The following is a 7,416-nucleotide window of genomic DNA, read 5'->3' on the forward strand; positions in this document are numbered from 1 at the left end:
TCTTCATTGACTCCAATCAGTCTTATGTTATTCTTTGAGTCTTCTAGCAGCTGTGGATTAATCTCTCATGGTCCCTTACTATTTTTTAGAGACTTTTTTCTTTTCCTGACCACTAATTACAATCCTATCTTCTTTATCTGAAATTCTGTCCTTGCATTGGCTCATTCTGCTGTGTAAACTTTCAATGGAGTTTTTAATCTCCTGGAGATCTGTTTGCATCTGTTTTGTGGATTCCATTTGTTTCCTATGTTGGGATTCCATCGTGTTTCTGAGCTCCTCTATTTTTTTTTATCCATTTCTGCTTTACATTTATTAATCATGTCTTGTACTATGGGCAAAATCTCTGTTATCTGATAAATTATTTCTGATTTCATTTTTTCCAGGTCCTGTTTTGTGGCCAGTTCAGGAGTCCAGGTAGTTGAGTATCAGATTGTTCCATCTTGCTACTTTTGGGGTTCTCTTAGGTGATCCAAAAGTCTGGTTTTGAGACTCATTTCCATGTCTTCTCATTTCACAAATGCAGTCTGCTGTGCCTTTGTTGAGGAGACTTTTCACTCATCCAGTGGTCTTTAATTAGCAGCAGGCCACCAAGCAAGCTTTACTCTGCTGCTCCCCAGTACACCAATTCCTGGGTATAGAATGGCAGCCTTTTATATCCCTGAGCTGACCTGTTGTCTGGGCAGGATTCTGGCTGGGGCCTGTGCACACTTAGCATGGCATCTAGGTGTGCCTTTCACTGGGGCCCTTATGCAGCTGGTTGTTGGGGGGGGCTTTGATTGGGGGCTGTGTAACCCAGTTCCTGTTGTGCATGTAGGCTTTTGGCTAGGGTCTCCAGGAACTTTTCAGTGGTATTGGGGCGAGCCTTTGTCTGTTGCTTGTGTCTGTGTAGTTCTTTTCCGGGTGATCTCTTGGCTGTGGCCCATGGTATGGTGGGACTCTGGATGAAGCCTGTGCAACTCTTTTCTACATGGGTTATGGCTTGGGCACGTGTGCCCCCACTTCTGGGATCAGGGTGGGGTGGGGCCCTAGCTGGGACCCACCTGCAGCCATGCCACTCTGGCCCACACAGCTGCTCCCTGGAGTGTGCACACATTTACTGATGGTATGGGGAATTCTGAAGCTATTCTAGATATTAAAAATAACTTAACCACCAACAGGTGGATGGTGAAACACAATGTGTATGTATGTGTGTTTTTGTGTATGTGAAGAGAGAGAGAGAGAGAGAGAGAGAGTGAGAGAATGAGAGAGAGAGAGCCCATGGACACACACATCATGGACACATGATAGGACTCCCCTCATTTGTGTAAATACCAACGGGAGTCCTATCATTTGTGCCAACATGGGTGAACCTGGAGAACATTATACTAAGTGAAGAAAGTTAGATATATAAAAACAATTATTTCCTGTTCTCATTTAAATGTGGAATCTAAAACAGTTAAACTTATAAAAACAAAGAGTAGAATGGTGGTTGCTAAAGGTTCCAGGGAAGAGTAAATTTGTTAAGGGGTATAATCTTTTAGTGTTATAGGATGAATAAGTTTTAGTGATCTAATGTACAACACTGACTGTAGTTAATAATACTGTATTGTATAAAAACCGGTATTGTATTAAAACTAGTAACAGAGTATAAGTACCCTTCTCACAGACCCAAAGAAGAAAATAGTAACTATATTGAAGTGATGTGATGGACATATTAGTTAGATTATGGTTATGGTCTCTTAAGGTTATGGTTAGATTGGTTATATACATAATACATATAATGTATATATTTAAATGTCATGTACATATTAAAATATTTGTCAATTATACCTGAATAAAGCTGCTTTAAAATGTGAGCATTGTGATTTAATGAATATCCTGGTCAATACCCAATGAAATTGATGAATTTCTTCTTAGCAACAAATATTTGCTGTGTGCTTGTGTTTTCCAGACAATTCCAGGATCCAGGAATTCCATGGTGCAGACCTTCAGGCTTCACACAGAGGTAGAGTAGGGAATGTCTTGACCTTCAATACGAGACTGCAGCAGATCATTGGGAACTATGCAGGAGGCTGGAGTTGAGGCAGAAAGTATACATACAGCTGGAGGTACAGAAGACATGAGATCACAACTTCTTTCTATTGTGTTGTGTTTGTTGCAGTTTTTTTTCTTATTTTGCTATCTGTACTTTCTACCATTTTGGGCATGACTGGTATCAATGCCTTTATTGCCAGTGCCATTTGCCTCTTTCTCATATTGTTACTTGATTGCTTTCTTGAGAGCCCCATCCTGTCTCCAGTGACCCATTTTCCTGGATCTGTGGAAAGTGTTATGTTCCTTTAGCCATGCTGCTTTGACCTCTCCAGGAAACATCTGCCTAAGTGTCACATATGATTTGCTACTCATGGGTATCCAGCTCCGCAAATTGAAGAGGTAGATAAAAAGGGGCATGAACTTCCTTTTAAGACCACTTTCATAAGAATGACATATGTGTGCATGTTTTCATAGATGAAAATGACCTCAAATGTAAGTCTCCATTTAGTAAACCAAGGGTTTTAGTTTCCCTACATATAATGGTATACAAACACAGTTCTCTCTGTAACCTTGTCTTGTTTTCTCTTGGAAGCAAAAGTGATCACATCCAGGATGGGTAGCTGGGTGTCCACTCTGGGGCCTTTAGGAAGTATCATCCCAAATGCTGCCCAGCGATGTATATCCACATTTCTGCACAGCTCTCCAGCCGTACAGAGGGTGCTGGGTTGTTCTCTTCCACCCTTGACTGTATTGCCACTTCCTGCGGGCAGATAATTCCTCCACTTTCTGTATTCTAATATGAATTGGAGTCAACCCAGCGTATTAGGTAAAGCATCTATTATGTATAAGATACTGTGCCAAATTCCACAGAAAAATCCAAAAAGGGTGCTGTCACTGTTTCAAAGGGATCGATAATTTTATGAAGGATAGCATTTGCATAAGTGGTGATAAGGTGAACATTTTGAGTCTTTAATTTGCGTTTCCACCGGATTCTTTCTGGAAGCCTGTTTAGTTTTACTCAGTGAATACCAATAGTTTATTTAATAATGTCTTTGCAGGGATGTCTCTTATAGCCACTCTAACTTTGCAGATCCCTGTCCATACACACTTTCTGTCCCTTTTCTTGCCAAATTTTTCTTTTTTCTTTTTTTCTTATTTTATTTTTTTAAAAATGTAGTATCTGTCTTCTCTTATAGCATGAAGTCAAGCTTTATTCATTGCTATGTACCCTAGGCCTCACTAAATATTTATTAAATGAAGGAATTAATGAATAATCATATGCATGCACTCATTCTCTCATTGAGTACCTAATATGTAATAAACATTTAGTATAAAATGATGAATAAAACTTCCTTAATTAATAAACAAAATAAAATAAAATGATCTTGCCTTCATGTAGTATATATTTGGTGGGAGAGAGCAACATTAATTAGACACATAAATATATAATTACAAACTGTATTTGTATATTCAGCCCAAATAAGTAATCAAAACCTACTGTACCAACAACTCACTTGCATTGCAACCTCTACATCATCTAAATTTGTCTCTCAATCTGCAAAGTAGAGATTTGTCATCACCAGATTTGTAAAGACAATAGAATTGAACACTTCTTGACAGTGTTTAAGAATAACAACACTGGACTGTCCTCTTCCAGTCCATCTAGTATTTGGAAGATTAATTTGACAAAGAAAATTAATATCCTATATTTATAATGGCATTTTCTTACCTGTTTAGTGTATTTGGAGGGTTCTGATCCAGATTAAATACTTAGAATGTTTGTGACTAAAGATATATCCTGAGTGACTTTTCAGAGAAGTCTTATTTCAACAAATGGAGTTCCAGAACTTGTAGTGCTATGACAGTTACCAAATTTGTCAACATTGTGACTATTTTATGCTTATTGAATTTACTGTCCTTTTAAGTAAAATATAACCCAATCTGAACTTTCAGTTTCAAAATACACATGTCTTCTCTAAGCTGTGCTTTCAGTGTTTTATTATTTTAAAGGAGACTATAACTTCATTAGAGATTTGAGTTTCAGTGGCAGATAACGATATTAGTTTTGTGGAACAGTATGTCAGTCAGCAATTGCTCACAGTTTTCCTACACACATTTGCCAAGGGATCTAAAAATATTTGTTTAAAGTTCCAACCATGATTAACTTCAATATGGTAATGTTGCTCCTTTATGTTCAGTCACTACAATAAGCAATCCTCCAAGTTGTAGTTGGTAAATAAAGTTGTCGTTTATATTGACCATAATAACTAAACTATCACTGCCCACAGGCCCTCTTCCTTTCCCCAAATTTTAGGATTCAGAATTAACATAGCACATTTTTAAAGAGATCTAAACACATACCAGCTGCAGTCTTTTAAAGTCTCCTATCATTTTGTTAGCACAATGCCTGCCTACGTGAGCAAAAACATGGGAACTGCATCTGAATGCCGCTGACAAGATTTTTTATTTTCATGATTATTTCTCTGCCTTTTTTTATTTTGCCTGCAGGCAAAGGTTGGCATACATGTCAAGAGAATGTTTTCCAGCTGGGGCCTGCAGTACAGAGAATTGTATATACCAGAGGGCTCCTGGGACTCTAGGCAGATTATTATGGTAATATTGGAGGCTGTTGTCCTCTCCCTCCCACAGCTGGGCCGCCTCTCTCATTGTAAGTATTGAAGCAATATGTTTTGCAAATTATACGTTGGGAACAACAGGGACCCAGTAAAGTGAGGAAAAAGAAAAACATTGCAAAACGTTGCCTTTAATATTATATTTTTCTTGTTCACCAAGCAAAATAAATTAAAGCTTTAATTTTTTAAAATTAAATGAGGATCATATATTGAAAAAAAAGCTATAAGAGTAAAAACTTAATACTGATTATACTGAGTGAGAATTTTAAGAAAATATCGTTACAGAGAAATTAGACAGTAGCCTGATTCAAGAGAATCATGGTAAGATTACATAATAGCCTTTATTATGGATTTCAAAAATCCTTTTGAGTCCAATGAAGCTGGGTTAGCAAAAACTGCACAAAAAATATCATTTTAATTAGTGCTAATGTGATCTCGTCATGGTCCAGCTGTTTCACACAGGATGAAAGCGCATGTTACTTTATTAGTAATGCATCTTAGAAAAAATGTCACTTATGATTTCAAACATTTGTTATTAAAGTGCATTTTAATATAATGGTAGAATGACATGATTGATTCAGTCAAATACGGCACTAGTGAAATTCAGGCAAAAAAGCCTTAAGTCTTCTTAGTTGAGGAAGAAATGTTTTCCTTCTGTCTGGTCTTCCTTTCTGGAAATATTAATAACAAAACAAGAATTATATTTCTACTGTGGATTTTGAAGACATATGTAAGAGAGAGTTAAACTGTGAGTAATTCACAAGTCAGTCAGCACTTTCCCCTTAGAGAACACAAAGTTTCCTCCAAAATGTAAAGTTGTAAGCTAATTTCAGTAAATGCTGGGCTGTTTCAGTTTTCAATAATGAATTTAAATTTATTCATCAGCAAACATTTCCATAGATCTCTCCAAAGAGTCTTCAACTCATTCTTTTTAGATTCAGCTTTCATTATTTCAGCCAATTTTTACCTCATCTAGATATGAAATCCAGCATCCTTAGAAAGAGAGTTATGTTCTAATTTAAAAATTTAGGGATGAAGCTTAAATTTGTCCCTGAATTTTTTTATTTGGCCTAGCCAGATTGTGCCTTCTCACATGAGAAATAATATTAAGGACAGTACATTTATTTGTAATATGTCTTCTATTCTTTTTCTACACACCTATAAAAATAGCTCACCATGAACGATCCTGGGCCAGACTAATATATTTATCTACTCTATTTATTTGATATCATGCTAATATATTTTAGCTTGCTATTGATAAGCATGTTCACATACAATTTACTCCCCTTCAGCTAGATATTCATTTAGGAGGAATTTAGTAAATAAAAGACTGGTAGGAAGTGATGCTCAGCATAAATGCCAGCCTCTATGATCTTTTGTTGAATTATAGCTATCATTTGGAAGAGGTAGTAGAGAGGAGGGAAAAAGCAAGCAGTTCTCTATTGTTTTTCAACCTTGTTTCTCATTATTCCAATCACTGTCTCAGTGTTTAGTCAAAAAGAATACAAGTACTCAGTTGATTGATGCGATCAGGGAGTACATGTCCATATCAAGATTCCACTGTGATGTAAGACAGCTCTGTTTTACTGTACTTTTAATTTTTCTTGTCACATAGACTCGAGCAAGTTTATGCCTTTGAAAGTCCGAGAGGCTGAACAAAAGGCAACTTTTATTTTATAAAATAAGCATTTCCTCAAAGATTCTTTCCTTGGGTGTCACATAGCCTTTGTTGACAAAACAATTTTCTAACAAAAATATTTAAAATGTTAAGTAACAAATCATTTTGAATAGCAGTTTTTAAAAAGCTGCATTATTTTTCTACACATGCTGTCACACTACAGAATGCAGTGGCAAATGAAGTTTTCTTGAGATTTTGTTGGGAAGAGAATGCCGGCACCCAGAAACTGTGAGAAAGGACTGAGACTTATTGCTCTATTTCTTTGATTCTACTGATCATGTATTGCAAGTCCATGGTGTACTTCACTGATCACCAATAGGAGAAATAAAAATATTCCACATTAGATATACTTCTCTTATTTTTACTTTGAATTTTTACTAATTTTGAAGCATGTTTGGGTGATTTTTTTCCAAAATATAAGTATCTTTCTGTTTGGCCGTACACTGCTCTATAACTACTAGGAGCAAAGCCAAAGAAAATAAAGATCAGCAATTGCTATGGGATATATATTATTTTTCTCTTTTCTCACTATAGATTTCCATCACACAAAGACAGAAATTCCATCAGGCCAAGATACCATCCAGAACTTAGATGGAACTGAAGAGTGTCATTGAAGTGCTATACTATATAAATGGCCTGGTAGCTTGTTTGGCCACTGAGAGAACACATGGTGGTTTTCAGGAATCACTTTGGGGAATACTCATGAAATTCAATGTATTCTAATTGTATTTATAATATGCCTACTATCTTCAAAGTGTGGGCTAGTTTCAGATGAAATTAAACAGAATTTGTACCTAGAAGAGCTTACTATGTGTTAGGGAGACAAATATTCATAAAAGGATAAAGTATAGGTTAAAAATTGTCAGATTCTGATGTTAGGCATCAAGGGCTGCAGGAGATCTGGTGGGCAGACATCTGGCTATGTTTCAAGTGAAAGAGCTGGATAGAAACATCAACTTCTGGGGGATTTTGAATGATACCATTCAAGGAGCTGTAGTGGGAATATATAAGTACATTTTTGTGGAGGCTTTCTCAGCATTAAATGAAGAATTTCCATTCACTTGGTAGTGTAGAGCACAACTTAGGATACAT

The 7,416-nt window shown here is 36.4% G+C and overlaps 1 long non-coding RNA gene across 1 annotated transcript; it reads left to right on the plus strand.

The window, feature by feature from the left end:
- The first annotated feature begins 1,952 nt into the window (after nucleotides 1-1,952).
- LOC117285114 lies at nucleotides 1,953-7,140 on the plus strand. Its single transcript, XR_004516087.1, has 3 exons — nucleotides 1,953-2,087; nucleotides 4,522-4,681; nucleotides 6,859-7,140. It is a non-coding gene; the product is annotated as an uncharacterized LOC117285114 (long non-coding RNA).
- The last annotated feature ends 276 nt before the right edge of the window (nucleotides 7,141-7,416 follow it).

The sequence above is a fragment of the Fukomys damarensis genome, unplaced genomic scaffold, assembly GCF_012274545.1.
Source record: "Fukomys damarensis isolate Sample0158 unplaced genomic scaffold, DMR_v1.0_HiC HiC_scaffold_6, whole genome shotgun sequence".
Taxonomy (NCBI): Eukaryota; Metazoa; Chordata; class Mammalia; order Rodentia; family Bathyergidae; genus Fukomys; species Fukomys damarensis.